This window comes from Sus scrofa, chromosome 5 (assembly GCF_000003025.6).
Source record: "Sus scrofa isolate TJ Tabasco breed Duroc chromosome 5, Sscrofa11.1, whole genome shotgun sequence".
Taxonomy (NCBI): Eukaryota; Metazoa; Chordata; class Mammalia; order Artiodactyla; family Suidae; genus Sus; species Sus scrofa.
In genome coordinates, this window is record NC_010447.5 from 36,234,423 (window position 1) to 36,258,416 (window position 23,994).

The window sequence follows — 23,994 nt, forward strand, 5'->3', positions numbered from 1 at the left end:
TCACTTATTTGTTCTGTTTTATTTTAAAAGAAGTGTGTGTAATGAAATATTCATGAAATATATATGCACTTCAGAAAAAAGAAAAAAGAAAATCTTACACCTAGAAACAACTGTTAACATTTCAGTGTATGTCCTTCTCATATTCTTTTTCTTTTGTCTTTTTTTAGGGCTGTACCCACGGCATATGGAAGTTCCCAGGCCAAGGGTCAAATCAGAGATGTCTTCAGCTTCCAGCCTATTCCACAGCCACAGCAACGTCAGATCCGAGCTGAGTCTTTAACGTACACCACAGCTCATGGCAACGTCAGATCCGAGCCGAGTCTGTAACCTACACCACAGCTCATGGCAACGCCAGAGCCTTAACTCAGTGAGCAAGGCATCTTCCTGGATGCTAGTCAGATTCATCCACTGAGCCATTATAGGAACTCCTCATATTCTTTTTTTAAAAATTTTTTATTATAGTTGATTTACAATGTTCCGTCAATTTCTGATGCACAGAAAAATAACCCAGCCATACATCCATATGCATTCTTTTTTTCATATTATCCTCCATCATGTTTCATCACAAGTGATCAGATATAGTTGTCCTTCTCATATTCTTTCTATGCACATACATATGTGTTTCTGTCATCTAAAATTAAATTATATGTACATTCTGTTTTTGTAACTCACCATTTTCACTCATATAAAGTAAAAGATAAAATGGAGGCATAATAGTTCCATGTTCTATAATCTGTTAACCTTACACCATCTGCCCTTAGCAGAGGGCTTATTGCTTCTTTATTTTTTGCTCCAAATGATTAAGAAAATCAAATTTATTTTTGCATTATTTTTCATGTATCTTAATTCTGTCTAGAATTTATCCATTGCCACAATTTCTAATAGATCTAAGCTACTCTCTTACATTAATTTGTCCTTTATTGTATACTTATAGTTACAAATATCCTCTTTGGTGAAGTGTCTGTTCAAGTCCTTTGCCCATTTATTTTTGAAAAAAATATTTATTACTTTTTAATTAAAGTATGGTTGATTTACAACGATGTGCCAATGCCCATTTCTTAACTGGGTTGTTTTACTTCTGACAATTCTCTATGTATTCTGGACATAAGTCCTTTATCAGATATAAATTTAAAAACATTTTCTCTGAGTGTATAGCTTATCTTTTCATTATTGTAATGGTGTCTTTCGAAGAGCAATTAAAATTTAACATAAAGTCCAATTTATCATTTTTAGTGGATGTATAATCATATGTCATATCTAAGACCTCCTTGTCTAATCTCAAGTCATGAAGAATTTCTCTTATGTTTACTTCTAAAAGTTATATAGTTCTGAACTTTATTTTTACATCTTTGATCCATTTTGTTAACTTTTGTAATAAGCGTGAAATTTAGATCAAAGTTCTTTTTTAAATGGATATCTGATTGTTCCATTTTTTTGAAGCCTATTCTTTCTCTATTGAATTGGCTTTCCATCTTTATAAAAAATCAGTTGGCCTTATTTGTGTAGTTCTGTTTCTGTTCTCTCTATTCCGTTTCACTGACTTATATGTCTTTTTTTTTTTTGCTTAATATCATAGTCTTGATTGAATTTTAGAATATAGATTGTCCATGTCCAGTAAACATGCTGCTGAGATTTTTTATTGTAGTCTTGCTTCGAATCTGTAGATTGATTTGAGGAAAATTGACATCATTACTATTTTGTGTCTTCCAATCCAAAAAACATTGAATGTTGCCATGTTGCCATTAATTTAGGTTTTCTTTGATTTCTTTAATTCGTGTTTTATAGTTTTCAGAATACAAATCCAGTACCTGTTTTATTAAATTAATGTATATTTCTTTTTGAGATATCATAAATATTACTTTAAAAATTTTGATTCTAACTGGCTATTGCTATTAAATAGAAATACATATTTCTTGTTTAAATCTTATGGACACTATATTTTTGTATAGCAACCAGGTGACTTATTGGATTCATCAGTTTCAGACAGCTTTCTATGAGTTGTGGTTTCAGTGGCAGTCTTGTTTCAAAACATTTGCCAAGCTATGCAAATTTGTCCCACATCTAATGGCCAGTCTGGGACCTGGATCTCTCAGTTCAGTTATCAAAGTCTTTGATTTGCTATTAAGGAACAGATCCATGTATGTGCAACTCCAGGATGAGCCCAGGAATTTATAAATAAGCTTATGATGTTGCTTTCTCGAGCTCCTCCCTCTATACACTCTTCTACACTCTTTTCTCAGTATCTGCTCCCTGTGGCTCCCTTTCATGGTGCTGGAAAGCTGGGATTTTATTTACCCTGCTCTGTCACACAGTTCCTGCAACTATAACCAACTTCAGGACCAAAACGAAACTTGTACCAGCTTTTCAGAGATTTCCCCCTATGGCCATCTATTTTCATCTACGGGCCACAGAGGAAAAAAAGCAACAGGGGTTCTTGTCGCCTTCTTGTGACCACAGTTCCTCTGGTCAGAGAAGAGAGTTCCTCTTCCTTAGTGCATTAGATGCTTGTGGATTCCGGCTGCCATGACTGTTGCTGCCAGTAGACTTTCTTGCTCATTCAGCTTGAACTAGAGGGCTTCTTCTTGAGATCTCCCTATCCACACCAATGTATACATCTGGTTCTTGGTCTGTCTTGAAACCAGACTTTGGGATACTGAAGGGAAAAAAGAGATAAACTTACTGTTGATTTAAGGGTGATTTGAATCCCTATTTTCTTCCCAAATCTGCCTGCTATCTTCCCTTTAAGCATCCTTAAATATTTGTTTCATTTATATTGTCCTGGTTTTAATACTGCATTCAGGGGGAGAGACAAGTTGGAGAATGCCTATTTCATTTTATGCAGAGCTGGAATTTTCATACTCATTTCTTGGTGGTGATTGGTTAAAGAAATAGCATTTAACTCAATTCTGGCCATTGAGATATAAAACAAAATGAATCCTGTTGCAGGGGTGGGGTTTTGTCACTACCAAGAGAAACACACAAAAAGAGATACTGTGTTTATTTTACTTCTGAATGCTGTTGTATCAAGATGTGACATCTGGGACTACTACTGCTGTTTTGCTACCAGCCTTGGGATAAAGGCAACAGACAGATAACAGTGTAAAAACATGAAAAGAACCTGGGTCTTTGATGACTTGATTGAGTCGGCTCCACTTCTGGACTTCCTCTAGTGGCTGATTCAAACTTTAAGCTTGTTTGAGGTTTGGTTTGAGACTTTTCCTTGTGGCCAAAAGTATCTTAAAATATAGCATTATTCTTTTTATAAATTGTTCAAGGGTTTTTTTTTTTTGGATATAAACTTTTCAGAGAGTTACCTCTGTGGCTAACTTTTTTTTAAACTTGTGTGGTTCAACAAGATAGCTACCATCCACATGTGGCTGTTGAACACGTAACATGTGGCTTTTCTGAATTGAGATGTGCAAAATATATACCAGATTTCGAAAGTTTAGTTTAAAAAGAAAGAAGGTAAAAGTTCCTGTTAGTTTTTACATTTATTACATGTTGAAATGACAACATTTTGGAGGTATTCCAATTATGAATATGATACTAAAATGAATTTTACTTATTTCTTCTAACTTTTAAAAATGTGGCTACTAGAAAGTTTAAAATTTATCTAGTCATTTATGATGGACCATGATGGAGGATAATGTGAGAAAAAGAATGTATATATATGTGTGACTGGGTCACTATTTTGTACAATAGAAATTGACAGAACACTGTAAACCAACTATACTGGAAAAAAAAACATTAAAAATTAAAAAAAATAAAGTTTAAAATTAAATACTTGACCTGCCTTAGATTTATACTGAATAGCACTAAAACCCAACTGCCTATTCAACAGTTCTACTTGGAAGTAATGAACATTGCAAACTTAGTATGTCCAAAATCAAATTCATATTTTTTTCTTCAAATGTGCTTTTTTTTTTTTTCTGTAGTCTTTCTCATCTTAGTAAATAGTAACTCAATCCCTCAAGTTGCAGGGGTTAAAACTTTAAATTTACCCTTGGTTCTTTCTTTCTCTCACATCTCATATCTCTTGGTTTGACATTCAAAAACTATTCTTCATCCAGACACACCCATTCCACTGTCTTCTATTATTTCCTCTTGAATTCATGATACTATCACCTATTGTCTGTATTATTGCAATTGTCTCTGATTTAAACAGAAACCAGAATGGCCTTCTTAAGAGGTAAGATTATGTCACTCCTCTGTTCACAATCCTCCAATGGCTTACCTTCTCATTCGAGAGTAAAAGTTAAAATCTGAGGGAGTTCCACGGTGGTTTGATGGTTAGGATCAGGCACTCTTACTGCTGTGGCACGAGTTCAGTCCCTTATTTGGTAACTGAGATCCTGCATCAAGCCACTGTACACCACAGCCAAGAAGAAAAAAAAAAAAGTTAATTTCTGAGCTCTGCCACATCATTGACCTCATTTTCTCCATCTCTCTCCCTCATATATTTCATGCCAGTCATGTGGACTTCATGATATTTTAACTTGTCCTGTAAGCTCTGTAGGGTCTCTGCACTTCATGATCCATCTATCTGGAATGCCTTTCTTCCAATTGTCATAAAGCTTGCTCTCTTTATTTCCTTTGGCTCTCTACCCAAAAGTCCATGAGATTTTTACCATCCATCTCCAGCACACCCTGTCTCCCTTATCTGTCTTTATTTTTCTCCATAGTACTCATTGCCATCATACATTGTTTATTTTCTACTTTCCTCCGAATATAAGCACCATAAGAGCAGGAATTTTGGCTGTTGTATTTATTGCTGAATCTCAGCATCTAGAACAGAGGTTGGCACATGGAAGGTGCTCCATATCTGTGAGTAAATTGCCTCTCCCTCTCTTATTAAGCATTATCTAGGTTTACTTTTTGCAGTTCATTTTTATCTTATGAATTCTAAATTCTACTTTTATTCCATACTCAATTTTTAAATTAAAAGAAGAAACAGAAGCAATTAATGTTGGTGTAGTTTCTCCTATTTCATTTCCTTTCTTGGACTTGAACATTTTATCAAATACAATTAAGTACCTTGCCAATAATTTACTTATGAAGAAAGTAAGACTTCCAGAAGAGGGTCTGGGTAGTTAATCTTATCACTAGTATTTTCTCCTGACTCTTTGCCAATTTTACAATCTGTATCAATGGGGATTATTTTACTTCCTCCTCCTTTCTTTCCTGTAGAGAGCTGAAGTGAACTGTGGGCTTTTTTCTTCCCTATTTACTCACTTGGCCCCTGGGGGGTTAGGGGGCTGGTAAATTAGCCAAAGCAAACTGGCATGTTTGTCTCATGTCTGCCCTTACTTCACTTAAGAGTGAGCCTGCCCACAGAGAGTTTAAATTTTCTTTTGCTCATCCTTGCTGTAAGCAGATATAAACCTTAAAACCATCCTTGCCTGTGAGTACCTGGCCTCATCTTCCCACTTGAGAAATGCAATTTATTGGGCTTCCTTCCTTGCTTTTTGCTTTTTAAAGCTGCACCTGTGGCACATGGAAGTTCCCAGACTAGGGGTCCCATTGGAGCTATAGCTGCCGGCCTACACCATAGCCACAGCAATGTGGGATCCTTAACTCACTGAGTTAGGCCAGGGATCAAACCTGCATCCTCATGGATGCTAGTAGGGTTCGTTACCACTGAGTCATAAGGAAACTCCCTATTGGGATTTCTTTAAGATTCAAATCTATGTCAAAAAGCACCAGATCCTTCTAACTCATCTTGCTTCTCTTGTAGATGATGATGATGATGATGATGATGATAGGAGGTCCCATCATGGTGCAGCAGAAACGAAACCCAACTAGGAACCATGAGTTTGAAGGTTCCATCCCTGGCCTCGATCAGTGGGTTAAGGATCTGGCATTGCCATGAGCTGTGGTGTAGGTTGCAGACGCAGCTCTGATCCTGAGTTGCTGTGGCTCTGGTGTAGGGCGGCATCAACAGCTCTGATTCGACCCCCAGCCTGGGAAACTCCGTATGCTGCAGGTGTGGACCCATAAAGACAAAAGACAAAATAATAATAATAATACTATCAAGTCATGATTTGTAGAATATTTTTCTGTTTCTCAGTATGCTCCCAGTCCATGTATAGGGTATGTATGGCATAGAGTCCTATCCTGCCTTCCTTCAATTACCTTTGTGCATTTAGAATACATTATAATTTCCATTATTATTTCACATCATTTTCTAAGCCTTATTATTTAGGATGAGGTTCTATTTATCACTTTATGTAATTAGATTTATTTTATAATCCATTGCTTGCACTTTGGTATATAGATATCTGAGATTATGATGTTACTGATCCATTTGCTCATGACTTTCTCATATGACCTATTGGAACTTCATCATTATTTTATGTCATATTGACATACTCCATAATAATGATTTTCAAACTAGGGCACATATAATTCTGGAGGTAAATAAGCTTTTCCAAAGGATATGGTACTAGAGGTAGGTAATTCAATAGAAATGCATTATGGATTCTATTTTAAATATTGCATTTGACAACCCTGTTTCCAAGCCCAGCTCTTAATAGTGGCCTAATATAGATCATCTTTTGACTGTTAATTTCCCTTGGACTCTCATTATAGATAAAAGTAATAAATATCCATGGATACATGAACTAATTGAAAAATAAAGAGCACTTTTGGAGTTCCTGCTGTGGCACAGTGGAAACGAATATGACTAGAAACCATAAGGTTTTGGGTTCAATTCCTTGCATCACTCAGTGGGTTAAGGATCTGGTGTTATGGTGAGCTGTGGTGTAGGTTGCAGACGCTGATCAGATCATGCATGGCTGTGTCGTAGGCCGGCAGCTGTAGGTCCAATTTCACTGCTAGCCTGGAAACCTCATATGCTTGGTGCAGCACTAAAAAAAGCAAAAAAAAAAAAAAAAAAAAAAAAAAAAGAGTACTTTCGTTTCAATAAAAGATGAATTTTTGAGGAGATGGGATTAAGATGGTGGAATAGAAGGACTGGAGCTCAACTTCTCTACTAAAAACAACAAAATTCACAACTAAAGCCTGAGCAATCTTCAACCAAATGGATTGGAAACCTTAAAAAAGATAACCTACTCCAGAAGACAAAGAGGAGGCCACATCACGAGGTAGGAGGGGTGATTTCGTGATATAAACAACCCCACACCTCCGGGGTGGGAAGCCCCACAAACTGGAAACTAACTGGTTCACAGAGACTCACCTACAGGAGTGAGAGTTCTGAGCCCCACTTCAAACTCTCACGTGTGGGGATCTGGCACTGGGAGAAAGAGCCCCCAGAGCATCTGGCATTGAAGGCCAGTGGGGCTTGTGCGCAGGAGCTCCACGGGACTGGGGGAAGTGGAGACCCCATTCTTAAAAGGCGCACACGGACTTTCACGTGCACTGGATCCCAGGGCAGAGCAACATCTCCATAGGAATCTGGGTCAAACCTGACTGCAATTCTTGTGAGGGAAGGACATTGAAAGCAAAGCTCTCTGGAATATTCAGCAGCATGCCTTTCTATGGAGGTGGCCATTTTGGGAAAGTCTGGCCACACCCATCAGTCCCAGCTGAGAAGCCCCAGGGCAAACAACAATCCAGGTGGATTACAGCCCCACCCCTCAGTAAACAGGCTACCTAAAGACCCCTCAGGCACACAGCTGCTACTAATCCCATCCAGAGACTATGCCCCACCCAAGAGAGGGATTAGAATCACTTCCACCTACTAGGGGGCAGGCATCAGTCCCTCCCATCAGGAAGCCTACAGCAAGCCCCTGTACCAACCTCAGCCACAAGTGGGGCAGACACCAGAAGTAAGAGAGGCTACAACTCTAGTATCTGTACAAAGGTCACCACCCCAAAAACCTATAAAAATGAAAAGACAGAGAACTATAACTCAGTTGAGGGAGAAAGGAAAAACCCCAGAAAATCAGCTAAGCAATGAGGAGATTCTCAGTCTCCAGGAAAAAGACTTTAGACTGTTGATGCTGAGGATGATGCAAGACATTGGAAATAACCTGGAGGCAAAGATGGATAACTTACAGGAAACACTGACCAAAGAGATACAAGATATAAAACTTAAACAAGAGATGCAAAATACAATAACTGAAAAACTTCACTAGAAGCAGCCAACAGCAGAATACAGGAGGCAGAAGAATGAATTAGTGAGCTGGAGGACATATCAATGGAAATAACGGATGCTGAACAGAAACAAGAAAAAAGATTGAAAACAAATGAAGAGAGTCTCAGAGAACTCTGGGACAACATTAAACTCACCAACATCCATGTTATAGGGGTGCCAGAAGGAGAAGAGAGAGAGAAGGGGACAGAAAAAATATTCCAAGAGATAATAGCCAAACACTTCCCTAACATGAGAAAGGAACCATTCACTCAAATCCAGGAAGCACAAACGAGTACCACATAAAATAAATGCAAGGAGGAATACTCCGTGACACATAATAATCAAACTGACCAAAATTTAAAGACAGAAAATGTTGAAAGCAGCTAGGGAAAAGAAACAGATAACATACAAGGGAACCCCGATAAGGCTATCGGCAGATTTTTCAGGAGAAACTCTGCAGGCCAGAAGGGAGTGGCATGATATACTTCATGTGATGAAAGGAAAAAACCTCCAACCAAGACTACTCTACCCAGCAAGGCTCTCATTCAGATTTGAAGGAGAAATCAAAACCTTCACAGATAAGAAAAAGTTGAGAGAATTCAGCAACACTGAACCAGCCTTACAGCAAATACTAAAGGAACTTCTCTAGGCAGAAAAGAAAAGACAGCAACAGGAAACAAAAATTCCACAAATGACAAGGCTCACCAGTAAAGGTTTATATACAGTAAAGATATGAACTCATCCATGCACAATTATGCCACCAAAATCAGAAATCATGAGAAGAGGTGAGTACAAATGTAGGACACTGGAGATGAACTTTCCATTAAGAGAACAACAACTTAAAAGAATCTCATATACATATAGACTCATATCAAAACTTCAGAATAACTGCAAACCAAAAATCGACAACAGATACACAAGCAAAGAAAAATCAACTCAAATACAACACTAAAGATAGTCATCAAACCAGAAGAGGAGAGAACAGAGAAGGGAAGAAAAAAGAGCAACAAAAACAAATCCAAAGCAATTAATAACATGGTAATATGAACATACATATCAATAATTACCTTACATGTTAATGGACTAAATGCACCAACCAAAAGACATAGACTGGCTGAATGGATACAAAAACAAGACCCATATATATGCTGTCTTTAAGAGACCCACTTCACTTCTATGGACATATACAAATTGAAAGTGTGAGGATGGAAGAAAATATCTCATGCAAATGGGGATCAAAATCAAGCTGGGGTAGCAATACTCATATCAGACAAAAAAGACTTCAAAATGAAGAATATTTGAAGGGACAAAGAGGGTCATTACATAATGATCAAAGGATCAATCGAAGAAGAAGATATAACAATTTTAAATATCTAGACACCCAACATAGGTTCACCACAATATATAAGGCAACTGCTAACAACCTTAAAAGGACAAATCGATGATAACACAATCATAGTGGGGGACTTTAACACCCCACTTCCAGCAATGGACAAATCCACCAGACATAAAATCAGTAAGGAAACACAGGCCCTGAATGAAGCATTAAACCAGATGGACTTAATAGATATTTATAGGAAATTCCATCTAAAAGCAATGGAATACACATTCTTCTCAAGGGCACATGGAACATTCTCTAAGATTGATCACATCCTGGGCTGCAAATCCAACCTCAGTATCTTTAAGAAAATTGAAATCATATCAAGCATCTTTTCTGACCACAATGCTATATGACTGGAAATCAACAACAAGAAAAAAATTGCAAAAAACACAAACACGTGGAGACTCAACAACATGCTACTAAACAACCAATGGATCACTGAAGAATTTAAAAAGGAAATTAAAAAATACCTAGAAGCAAGTGACAATGAAGATACGACACTCCAAAACCTATGGGATGCAGCAAAAGCTGTTCTAAGAGGAAAGTTGATAGCAATACAAGCCCATCTCAGGAATCAAGAAAAAGCTCAGATAAACAAGCTAAATTTACATCTAAAGCAGCTTGAGAGAGAAGAACAGACGAGACCTAAAGTTAGTAGAAGGAAAGCAATCATAAAGATCAGAGCAGAAATCAATGAAATCAAAGCAAAGAAAACCATAGAAAAGACCAATGAAACAAAAAGCTGGTTCTTTGAAAAGATCAACAAAATTGATAAACCCTTAGCCAGACTTCTTAAGAAAAAAAGAGGACTCAAATCAATAAAATTAGAAATGAAAAAGGAGAAGTAACAATGGACATCACAGAAATACAAAGGATCATAAGAGACTACTATATGCAACTATATGCCAATAAAATGGAAAACCTAGAAGAAATGGACAAATTCTTAGAAAGGTACAATTTTCCATGACTAAACCAAGATGAAATAGAAAAGATGAATGAACCAATCACACGAACTGAAATTGAAACTGCGATTAAAAAATTTCCAACAAACAGAAGTCTAGGACCAGATGGCTTCACAGGAGAATTCTATCAAACATTTAGAGAAGAGCTAACACCTCTCCTTCTGAAACTATTTCAAAAAATCACAGAGGAAGGGACACTCCCAAACTCATTCTATGAGGCCACCATCACTCTGATAGCAAAACCAAAGATACCACAAAAAACGAAGTTACAGGCCAATTTCACTGATGAACTTCGATGCAAAAATCCTCAACAAAATACTAGCAAACCACATCCAACATACATTAAAAGGATTGTACATCATGATCAAGTGGGATTTATCCCAGGGATGCAAGAGTTCTTCAATATCCACAAATCCACAGGTGATACACCACATTAACAAACTGAAGAATAAAAACCATATGATCCTCTCAATAGACGTGGGAAAATCCCTTTGACAAAATCCAACACCCATTTCTGATAAAAACCCTTCAGAAAGCGGGCATAGTGGGAACCTACCTCAACATAATGAAGGCCATATATGAAAACCCACAGCGAACATCATTCTCAATGGTGAAAATCTGAAAGAATTCCTGCTGAGATCAGGAACAAGACACGGATGTCCCCTCTCGCCACTACTCTTCAACATAGTCTTGGAAGTCCTAGCCACAGCAATCAGAGAAGTAAAAGAAATAAAAGGAACCCAAATTGGGAAGGAAGAAGTAAAACTATCACTATTGGCTGATGACATGATATTATACCTAGAGAATCCTAAAGACTCTACCAGAAAACTTTTAGAGCTCATCCATGAATTTGGCAAAGTTGTAGGATACAAAATTAATACACAGAAATTGATGGCATTTCTATACACAAACAATGAAAGATCATAGGAGAAATTAGGGAAGCAATCCCGTTTACCATCGCATCCAAAAGAATAAAATACCTGGGAGTAAACCTACCTAAAGAGACAAAAGACCTGTACTCTGAAAACTATAAGACACTGATGAAAGAAATCAAAGATGACACAAATAGATGGAGAGACATACCATGCCTTTGGATTGGAAGAGTTAATATTATCAAAATGACTATACTACCTAAGGCAATCTACAGATTCAATGCAATCCCTATCAAATTACCAAGGACTTTTTTCACAGAACTCGAACAAAATATTTTAAAGTTTGTTTGGAAGCACAAAAGACCCAGAATAGCCAAAGACATCTTGAGAAAGAAAAATGGAGCTGGAGGAATCAGGTTCCCAGACTTCAGACTATGCTCCAAAGCCACAGTCATCAAAACAGTATGGTACTGGCACAAAGACAGAAATATAGATCAGTGGAACAGGATATAAAGCCCAGAATTAAACCCACACACCTACAGCCAAGTAATCTATGACGAAGGAGGCAAGACTATACAATGGAGAAAGGACAGCTTGTTCAATAAGCAGTGCTGGGAACACTGGTCAGCCACATGGAAAAGAATGAAATTAGAACACTCCCTAACACCATACACAAAAATAAACTCAAAATCAATGAAAGACCTAGATATAAGACCAGACACTATAAAACTCTTATAGGAAAACATAGGCCAAACCCTCTCTGACATAAACAATAGCAACATCTTCTCAGATCCACCTCTTAGAGTATTGACAATAAAAACAAAAATAAACAAATGGGACCTAATCAAACTTCAGAGTTTCTGCACAGCAAAGAAAACCCTAAACAAAACAAAAAGACAACCACAGAATGGGAGAAAATCTTTGCAAGTGAATCAACTGACAAGGGATTCATCTCCAAAATTTATGAACACCCTCTGCAGCTCCATACCAAAAAAACAAAAAACCCCATCAAAAAATGGGCAGAAGATCTAAACAGACAGTTCTCCAAAGAAGACATACAGATGGCCAAAAAACACGTAAGATGTTCAACATCACTCATTCTTAGAGAAATGCAAATCAAAACCACTCTGAGGTACCACCTTACACCAGCCAGAATGGCCATCATCCAAAAGTCTACAAACAGTAAGTGGTGGAGAGGGTGTGGAGAAAAAGGAACCCTATTCCACTGTTGATGGAATTATAACTTGGTGCAACCACTGTGGAAAACAGTATGGAGAGTCCTCAGAAAACTAAAAATAGAACTACCATTTGATCCAGCAATCTCACTCCTGGGCATCTATCCAGAGAAAACCACGACTTGCAAAGACACATGTACTGCATTGTTCATTGCAGCACTATTTGCAATAGCCAAGACATGGAAACAACCTGAATGTCCATCGACAGAGGAGTGGATGAAGAAATGTTTTACATATATACAATGGAATATTACTCAGCCATTAAAATGAACAAAATACTAGCATTGTTTGCAACATGGATGGACCTAGAAATTATCATGCTAAGTGAAGTCAGCCATACAATGAGGCACCAACATCAAATGCTTTCACTGACATGTGGAATCTGAGAAAAGGACAGACTGAACTTCTTTGCAGAACAGATGCTGACTCACAGACATTAAAAACCTTATGGTCTCCAGAGGAGACAGTTTGGGGGTTGGGGGGATGTGCTTTGGTTATGGGATGGAAATCCTGTGAATTGAATTGTTATGATCATTATACAACTACAGATGTGATAAATTCATTTGAGTAATAAAAAAAGATGAATTTTCAATAAAATTTTACTTTTTTACTAATTATAATACTTTTAAATATATTTGTTTCAATTGATAATGTACTAAAATTTACTTTAATGATAATTCATTCCAGAAGAGATTATCATACTAATGGCCCCATAAAACTTTTGAAAATTAAAAATATATATTTTTTATTGAAATGAATATAACAGGTTGATCAATAACATACTTTCAAGCATAACAATTTATTGCATTAAAAGCAAATTTTGGGGGATAGACAATGAAAATTAAGTTCAGAGAGAAAAAGGAATATGTAAGATTTCTGACTAAGGAAAGCTTGTTCATGTAGGCTTCAAATTAACTTGACTCAAATTAAACATAATGGAACAGTTCTATTTTTAAAATATCATTATTGGAATTCCCACTGGGGCACAGGGGGTTAAGGATCTGGCGTTACTGCAGCTGTGCCCTAGATTGCCTCAGATTTGGTCCCTAGCACAGGAATTTTCATATGCCACAGGTGCCGCCAAAGAAAATGTCATTATTTGAAATTCACAAGAAGTTTTATCTTTTGAAACCATTTGTGTATATAGTACAGTTTTCAGACATTAACCCAACAATGTGAAGGGAATGTCAGTAATTTAAAAAAATACTTTTGTGGGGTGCAGGAAAAAGGGTGCTCTAGAGTCAAAGTTGTCAAGTTTCACCTGGGCTTTCTTTGAGAAGTCAGATAGTGTGTGGGCCAAAATCTCTCCAATGGTTTGACAAATACATTCCTAACTCATCATGTCTGTAGTTTAGAAATCCAAATTTCATTCTTTGATTTGGTATCTATACCTGTACCTATGTCTTTCTATTTAGCTATTCGCTCTCCACATACTACTTTTTTTCCCTCCCAAATCCCAACCATTATGGAGGAAAAACAATGGAAGCATCCCATCCCACAGTCCTACAAGGCTACAAATCTGTAAGTTTTTTTCCTCAAGAGTTTATCGTCGCTCTAGAAGTCTCTCATCTCTTTTGTGGGAATTTTCCATTCTCTGATCCCTACAAGAAGCAGCAGGATATTGCTTTCCAAAAGGTTCACCTTTAGTCATATGTGTGCATTTACATATCCATACATGTATCTATACAGCCATATATACATATATCTACACATTTGTTCATAGTAAATATATCTTCCCCACATTTCATGCTCCTTCACTGGAAATTATTTTAAAATTTTTCTGTTTAAGCTTATGCTCACATGCATACATATATTTAAGTATACTGAGGTATTTTAATACAATCGGGGGCATATGATATAAACTGTAGCTCCATCACATTAACTACAACACAGTACAAAGCACCACACTATATTTAACCATGTCCATGTCGATGGTCATGCAAGAGATTTGCAGTGTTTAGTCTCAGTCACAGTGTTACAAAGAACATTCTTATGAATGTATCTTCTTGCTCATATTTAATTATTTCTGAGTTATAGATTCCTATAAGTGGAATTACTTGCTCAAAGACTATACATTTTAATTTTTACTGGATGTTACACTCCAAAAACTGCCATTTTACATTCAGATAACAATGTTAGATATATGTGCTTCCTTATACTTTCATAAAAATGCATGTAATCAACCTTTATAATTTTTTCAAAGAAATAGGCAAAGAATGATTTCTTGTGGAAATTTTAATCTGCGTTTCTCTGACTTCTGGTGCATTACTCTGAGAAATGGCATGCATTTAATTTGAGTTCCAGCAATGCTAACTTACTATTCTTTCTCTCTCAGGCCATATTTATCTGCTCAGTATTATTTGGCTATGGCTTTTGATTCCCCTCTGACTCCTAAAAAACATATTTTTCAGTTTCTTTTTTTGGATCATTTCCTCTTTTCTATTTTTGTCTTCATCTTTCTCAATAAACTGTATAGAGAGGTCTTCCTCAAGCCTGTTAGCTTTCACCTCGAGCAGGTGACTTGCTTAACAGAAATAGTTGGATATTGCTTCTGGCAAAAACACAAACCTAGGCCACTCCCTGAAGGGCCAAAGGAATAATCACCTCACTTTCCATTTTCATTCCTCCTGCTTTTGGTTAGTTTCTAACACTTGTGTTATTAAGTGTTAGAAAAGTTATTTTCTTCTTTACATGAAGGTGGTATTTTTGAAACTTTTCCACCAAATTGCTTTTATAAGCAGAGAAGAGTGAACTTGGAAATAATGATTTGTTTTCTTATTCCAAAGCTCTGAGTAAAATTGAAGGTACAGGAAAGTTTGCTGTTTTATTATCAGTTCTTTCACTCTCTGACAAAAATATCTTGGTTCACAAGCAGTGTTATTATGTTGGATTATCAAAATCATGATTAATTCAATTCAATCCAATTTTACAAAAATGTCTAAATTACATCCTAATGTTTTATTCTGTAGTTATATAGGACCAAGGTGAAAGTTTGACTTTTGACTAGTAGATTCCCTGAAAGGGTTGCAGGGACCTCCAGTGGTTCATGGACCACATTTTGAGAATCATTAATCTAGAACAATGGCTCTTCATCTCACTGAACGTGAGAATCATTTGGTTACCCTGAATCTCAGTCTAAGATTTTGATTCAATTAGTTTGAGGTAGACCTAGTCATTGGTATTTTATCAAAACTTCCCAGGTTATTTTAACATACAGTCAAGAGTTCAAGATCAGTGCTGCAAAACACAGCATGTTGTACTTTGCTTTGTAGACACTCAAAATTTATTTGGGGATTATACTGAGAAACCTGCAAATACAAAAACATTTAAAAGACATTTAAATTTTATAATAGAATATTTATTAGGGCATATTGTGTAGACCAGGGTTATTTTGTGTAGACAATGAGCTACAGCAATTTCAAGAACCTCTTTCTCAGAATTGCAGATACCAGAATGGTATTTGGGAACCTCATTTTTTGTTAGATATAGCCCACTGGTATTTATCTGTCTCTACTCACTTAACTACCTATGCATGTTTATACATGTAAATCTAATGGAATTGAATACTTAAAGAGTGAAATGCTTATTCACATGTATTTTCACACTGTTTACATTAAAAGATGAATCAACATTACAAGATACTTTTCCTCAGTCATTGTGAAACTCCCTCTGACATCCTCTGAGACCATTCATTTCAGAGGATAAATCACTGGAAATATGTATAGGGGAAGAAGGAGGGGAATAGCAGCTTTAGAATTTACTAATTGTATAGTTTTTTTCCCAACTCTTTAAGCTTGAAGAGGGGGTGGAATTTTTACTGGGCTCTCCTTTGGTCACTTCTCCTTGTAAAATCCAATGCGCTGTGGGCATTTCAAGAGTAAAAAGAGAACCAGGAAGGGAGTTCTTGATAAGAGCATGATTCAGGTGGAAATTCCTATAGGTAACGCTTTTACCTTGGTACATGTGAAATGTGGGCGTTTTGTTAAGAAACTAAGCAGTTTATATATCTAGAGCTCTCGTTAATAGGTATTATTCTTACTTATTACACTGATGGTAATTCTTTGGGTTTAACATAAAACTCTATTGCTAATAAGTCAGTTTAAATAAGTTTAATATTAATGGAGACAGAGGGAGTTGAGTTCTGGCTTTTATTATTATTTTTAAATCAAAAGAGAATTAGAATGTATTAGAGACCTAGACATAAAAGATAAAACTATAAACCTCTAGACAAAAAAAAAAAAAAAAAAAAAAAAAGACTATATTCATAGCTTTGGACTAGGCAAAAATTCCACAGGCAAGACACTAAAAGTACTAATCATGAGATTTTTAAAATGATAAACTGAATTTTATGAAATTGAAACTTCTCATTTTCAAAAGACATTTTTAAGTGAAATGAAAAAGTAAGCCATGGATTGGGAAGTAAGATTTACAATATGTGTTGGTGACAAAGGCTTTATCCAGAATACATAAGCTCAATAAGAAACAGTCCAATTAAAAAAGGAGCAGAAGATTTAAGCAGGCTTTGTAGAAGAAGATATACGAAGGTTAATAAGTACATAAGAAGATTTCAAAATTATATGTTATCAGGGAAATGTAACTTAGTACCACATGACATACCACAACATACCCACTGGAATGACTAAAATTAAAAAGACTAAGCAAATTAGTTAGTAAGAACGTGGAACAGCTGGAACTCTCATATGTTGCTGGTGGGAATGTGAAATAGTCTGGCAGTTCCTTAAAAAGTTAAATATAAACCTCCTGTGTGACCCTAGGAGCCCTTCTATGCCTAGGTCTTTACTCAAGAGAAACAAAAGCGCATAACCACATAAAGACTTATATGTGAATAACCACAGCAGTTTTATTTATTAATAATCCAAAACTAAAAACCATCCAAATGGTCATCCACAAGTGAGTGGATGAATTATCTATACGTAATGGAATAAAAATAACTAGTAAGACGCACAACTTCATAGATACAAATCAAAACCAGTATGCTGAGTTAAAGAAGCCAGACACAAAAGAATACCCACTTTATGCTTCTATTTAAGCAAAATTTTAGAAGAGACAAAACTAATGTATAGGGATGGAAAGCAAAATAATAGTTGTCTGAGGCTGAGGACTGCAGAAAGAGGCCAAGGGAACTTCTTGGGTTTTTGGAAATGTTTTATGATTTTATTGATGATTCTACAAGAGTGAATTCATTTTTCCACATGCATCAAACTTACACGTAAAATGAGTACTTCTTATTGCATGTAAGTATGCCCCAATTTAAAAAAAAACATTAGTATATGTAATAAATATTGTAGAAGTTTATAGAGATGAGAGAGATCATTAGGGGCTGGCAGTTTAGAACGTAGAAATGTCAGGTCTGGCTAAACTCCATGAAAGGCAGCTGAAGATGGTAGAAGATCACACTGGTCTGGGAGTCAGATAATCCAGCTTTGAATTTGCTTCCTCTCATCTAAATTTTGTTTTTATGGATTGTAAGGGGCGGAAAGATGTTTCTCTGTTATGCTAAGGTCAGAGAGTAATTGGGAGCTGGATAAAATGAGAACCCATTGTGCATGGTCAGAAGGCAACTTAAACTTTTTTTCTAATAAGTTGCAAACAGGCGCTTAGAGGATACTCAATGTGTGACACTAAGCTGCTTTGAAAAGGTATCAGAGGCTTCTGAGTCTACGAAAGGCTTCAGAGTGGATCTGAAGAGTTCTTTCCTTTTAGTCAGAGAAAAGGCCAGAGATAGTCTAAAAGATTAATGCTAAAGCTAAAAAAAGTTTGCTGCTGTTTTATTTCTCTTTTGCCCAACATAATCTGTGACTTTAATATTAGTTACAGATTTAAAATTGTTTGATTTGTATTGCATACTTTCCTTTTCTAAAGCATAAGATTTCTCAAATGATTTGTTCTTCATAGGAAACCGCCCCCATATAATTTATTTAACTTTTAATTTTGAGATCATTGATACTCACATGCAGTTCTACAGAAACAATGCACAGAGATCCTGTATATCCATCACCCAGTTTCCCCCCAACATTAACATTTTAGATAAACATAGTACGATATTAAAATTGGAAAATTGACATTGATTTCACAGTTTTACATAACCCAATTGGGTGTGTATGTGTGCAATTCTATATGATTTTGTTACATGTTAGTTCATGTGACCATTGCCCATCAAGACCCAAAATAGTCCATTACCACAAAGATCTCTTGTGTTGCCCTTATTTTATTTTTTGCTTTTTAGGGCTACACCTGTGGCATATGGAGGTTTCCAAGCTAGGGGTCGAATAGGAGCTACAGCTGCTGGTCTATACCACCGTCATACCGAATGCCAGATCTGAGCCATGTCTGGGACCTACACCACAGCTCACGGCAATGCCAGACCCTTAACCCACTGAGCTAGGTCAGGGATGGAACCTGCAACCTCATGGTTACTAGCCACAATGGGAATTCCTCTTATGTTGCCCTGATATAATTGTGCCCGTTCCTTCCTAACCCTTGTAAGTAACTCCGGGAAACCATGAATCAAGTCTGCATTTATATAATTTCATCATTTAATGTATGTGGCAGAAATAAAATCATCTAGTATGCAGTCTCTTGGGATTAATTTTTTCACACAGCATAATTCCCTGGGGAATTATCCTAGTTGTTACATGTTGCAATAGTTCATTTTTAAAAATTACCCAGTTCTAGTCCATGGGCTGGATATACCACAGTTTAAGTTTTCACCCACTGTAGGGCATTTTGATTGTTTCTAGTTTTTGGCTACTATGAATAACACTGTTTTGAATACTCATATATAGGTTTTTGCGTCAACATAAATTTCCAGTTCTCTGGGGTTAATGCTGGAGAGTAGAACTGCTGTGTTGTATGGGAACTGAATGTTTGGTTAAAAAACCCTGCCAAACGAGTTTCTGGTGTATCATCTTACATTCTCATGGGCAATGTTAGGAGTCATTCAGTTTCCTCTACATCCTTGCCAGAACTTGGTGTTGTCACTTAAAAAAAAAATTAGCCATTCTAATAGGTATGTAGTGAGAACTAACTGTGGTTTAATTCGTATTTCCCTAATGGAATTGCATTAAGACTAAGATCAATTTGGGGAGAACTGACATCTTTACTATGTTGAGCTTTCCAATCTGTGAACATGGTGTCTCCTTGTTTACTTAGGTCATCATTAATATCTTTCCTTAGCATTTGAAATGTTCAGCAAGCAGATGGTGGGCATGTATTGTAAAGTTTATACCTAAGTATTTCATTTTCTTTGGAATGATTGTAAATGTGTTCTAATTTCGTGTTCATATCATATATTTATTGCTACTATGTTGAAATGACATTAATTTTTCTGTGTCGATATTAATCCTGTGTCCTTGTACAAATAACATTTTAGGTTCTAGGAGTTTTATTGGGGTAGAATCCTTGAGATTTTCTAAAAAGATGATGTCATCTGTAAATAAGGACAGTTTCATTTCTTCATTTCGAATTTTGTATATCTTTTATTTTGTTTTATTCCCTGAATGCAGTGGTTAGAACTTCTAATACTGTGTTGAAGAATGGTGAGAACAGAATCCTTGCTTTATTCCCTATTTTAGAGGAAAACATTCTGTCATTCACTATTAAGCATGATAGCTATAGGTTATTTTTAGATGCTCTTATCAACTTGAGATAGTTCCGACTTATTTCTAACTTGGTGAGAATTTTAAATTATGAATGAGTAATAGATTTTGTCAAATGCTCTTCCTTCCTTTCTCTCTCCTCTCTTTCTTTGACCCACCTGTGGCATACAGAATTTCCCAGGTTAAAGGTCAAATCAGAGCTGCAGCTGCAGGCCTACACCAGAGCAACACTGGATCCTCAACCCACTGATTGAGGCCAGGGATCACACCCACATCCTCACGGACACTATGTCCAGTTTTTAACCCATTGAGCCGGAATGGGAACTCCTTGAATGCTTTTTCTATGTCAATTGATATAATCAACTTCTTTAGTCTGCCAATTCCTCCTCATTCCATAAGCCTCATAGTAAGATGAGGCTTGCTATGAAAATCAAGTCTTGGTGGAAAGCCAGGTATCAGTCAAGCCTAGGAAAAATTAGAAGCAGTATTGGAAGAAAATATAGTACAAAGATTGGATTCATAATAGTACAGGAATTTCCTACTGTACATTAAAGTTGAGTAAAGTATGAATTCTTAATAAATAAATAAGGTACATATATGTTTGAGTTCTGGAGCAAAGGCATGTATTTTCTGGGATTTGCCAGCCTTAAGAGTGGTACCTTTACTTCAATAATTAATAGTAAGCAATAATAGTTCTTCAACTTCCAGGGACATACAATATGTTCATTATACCTCCTTTTTACTGTCTTTAACTTTCATGTCCTCATTTTAATCCCTACTAGCTTTGATTCCATAGTCTATATTTAAAATCACTCCCTTACAAATACCCTTTATCTCCCTTGCCCCACTCTCCCTCCATTACGGTTTACTTGTCTCTGAATCCTCTTAAATCAAGCTCTCCAACTACTCCAGGCCTGCACCTAGAGGGTAGCTTCAAAAAACTTTAAATTTGTGTCCATTAATATCATGTGGGCACTTAGGTCCAATAATCCCAAAGCCCAACATTTCCATATTCTGCTTTCTATTTACTCATTCTCTCAGATTATGGTAGCATATTTTAATTTATTTCCTGAAAACTTTGACGCATTTTACCTGGCTTTACTCAGCTGATGAACTTGCTTCCTCTTCTCACTGAGAAAACGGAAACAATGGAGAGAGAAATTTCATAAGCGCCCATGCATTTTCACAACGTACACTCTTGAACATCTTTCTACTGGTTCCTACAGATAAACTGTCCTCAAACCAAGGCCCACACCTTTACTTCTGGAACCCATCCCATCCTACCCATTTTAGGACATAACGCCAGCAACTCTTCCCATTCTCTCTTGCATTAAGATTTTCTCCCTGACTGTATTATTTCCCATTAGCATGTGCATATGTTATAATGAACTTTGAGTCCTCCCTCCCCAACCTCCCCCATCTCTTAGTCCTATATCCTCTTCTGGATGGTGCCCCCAATTCTCTACCACCCTTTACAGAAAAACCCCTGGAAATATTTGCTTGTTCTCACCACTTACCACTGCTCTCTTCCCATTTGCGCTTGAACCCCCTCCAATTAGGCTTTTGAATCCTGAGTCTGCTCACATGAATGTCATTAGTGGTCTCCACATTGACCAATTCTTGGACTACATATTTTTGATGAGCAGCAATGCAGACACAAAAATCTTGATCCTGCCATTCCCCAAGACTTTGCAGTATCAATAAATGTCAACTCCAACTTTCTAGTTTCTAAGATAAAATATCGTAGCATCAACCTTGAAGTCCCTCACACATACCCAAAGTATTGTCCTTTAGTAACACCCAATCACTCCTCACCACCTCTGTTGCTACCACCCTGTTCTAAGCCACAGTTGTCTCTTTCACAAAAGCGTTCATTCTACTTCATTTTTTACTGTCTTTAACTTTCATGTCCTCATTTTCCTCCCTTCTAGTTTTGATTCCTTAGCTCAAAACGTTCCAATGGGGAGTTCCCACTGTGATGCAGTGGGTTAAGAATTTTTGGCAGCAGCTCGTCACTGAAGAGGTGCAGGTTGGATCCTCAGCCCAGAGCAGTGGGTTAAAGGATCTCGTGTTGCCACAGCTGAGGCTTGAATTCATTCCTTGGCCTGGGAACTTCTGTATGTCATGGGTGTGGCCATGAAACATAAAATTACCAATGGTTTCCTAGCACTCTGAGACTAAGCTCAAGTTGTTGCAATAGCCTCCAAAACCTTACAAAATCTTGCATCCCCATTTTCTGATCCCACCTCATTTTCCTTTCTCTAACTTATTCCACTGTCAACTTAAGAATATTCACAACTTAAAAGTTGAGAGTTAAGTTTTATTTGGGGCAAATGAGAACTATAGCCTGGGAGGCAATATTTCAGATAGCTCTGAAATACCACTCCCAAGAGGTCGAAGGGGATGTCAGGATGTATGTGATTTTGGAGAAGGGAGAGGCGCATACAACCAGGCACACATTTTACAGAAGGCTACTGCTAGTCATGAGGAGCAGACATCATCACGAAGGATTTTAGTGCTTTTCTAGCTAATGAGGAAATGCAAGAATTAGGCTCATAAAAGCTTCTCACGAAAATATCTATCTGAGGACATGTTCCGCCAGTTTTCCCAGAGCACAAGATGCCTCACTCCTGATTTCCACCTTGAACTCCTTTCAAGGGATGTTGAGGATCTGCAGCTCCTGAGTCAATCCACACAGAGGCAGATGGCAGGTGCCAATCTCCAGTTTACAGGACTCTAGGCACACAGGGCTTCTTGTTTTATCTCAAACACATCAGCCACATACCTTTGCTCATGATGTTCCCTCTCCCTTGGTTATTTACACACCTTACTTCCTCTAGTCTTTGTTCAAATGTGAGGACTTCCCTGTCATATTTAATACTGCAACCTACCTTCCTGGGTTCCGCACTCTCTCGATCCCTTCTCTCATTTTTTATTTTACTTAAAATCTTTTTCACTGTCAGTCTATTAGAATGTGAACTCTGGAGTTTCTGTCGTGGCTCAGTGGTTAACGAATCCGACTAGGAACCATGAGGTTGTGGGTTCGATCCCTGGCCTTGCTCAGTGGGTTAAGGATCCGGCATTGCCGTGAGCTGTGGTGTAGGTTGAAGACGAGGCTCGGATCCCACGTTGCTGTTGCTGTGGTTCTGGCGTAGGCCGGCAGCTGCAGCTCCGATTCAACCCCTAGCCTGGGAACCTCCATATGCCGCGGGAGCGGCCCAAGAAATGGCAAAAAAGACAAAAAAAAAAAAAAAAAAAAAAAAGAATGTGAACTCTGTGAGATCAGGACTTTTAATTAGTCCTGATAACTATGCCAAGAACAGTACCTTGCACGTAGCTGTTTCTTAATATATATATATATATATATATATATATATATATATTTTTTTTTTTTTTTTTGCTAAATAAGTGAATGAATAAACACATAAAAAAAAGACATAATCTGGGGACAAGTTTCAGAAAATTAATCTCATGATCTAATGAATGTATCAGTGGCTATGCTAAGGAGAGATCACTGTAGTTCAGGGAACACATTCCAGCCCCTTCTTTGTGATACCCAGAATATTTGAGAGCTGCAGGGAAGATCCTGGGATGGAAGAGCAGGGTCTCAATATCCTCATCAGCACAGAGCTGTGAAATCCTAAGAGTGGCTCCTCTGGATGAAATAAAATAAGAGTGTTCACACCAGCTGTGTGTGAACACTGCATCAAGGGAAAGGATCAAAAGTGTGGCATGCAGTTCAAGTTGTAATACTTTTTTAAAGAAAATATTGTAAGTACAGTTGATTTACAATGTTGCATTAACTTCTGCTGTCAAGTGACTCTGTTATA

General features: G+C 37.0%; 1 long non-coding RNA gene across 1 annotated transcript; it reads right to left on the reverse strand.

Annotated features, from left to right (window-relative positions):
* On the reverse strand, positions 438-23,265 carry LOC110260707. The gene is made up of 3 exons (XR_002344045.1): positions 21,257-23,265; positions 4,235-4,365; positions 438-2,653 (listed from the first exon to the last, which is right to left on the reverse strand). It is a non-coding gene; the product is annotated as an uncharacterized LOC110260707 (long non-coding RNA).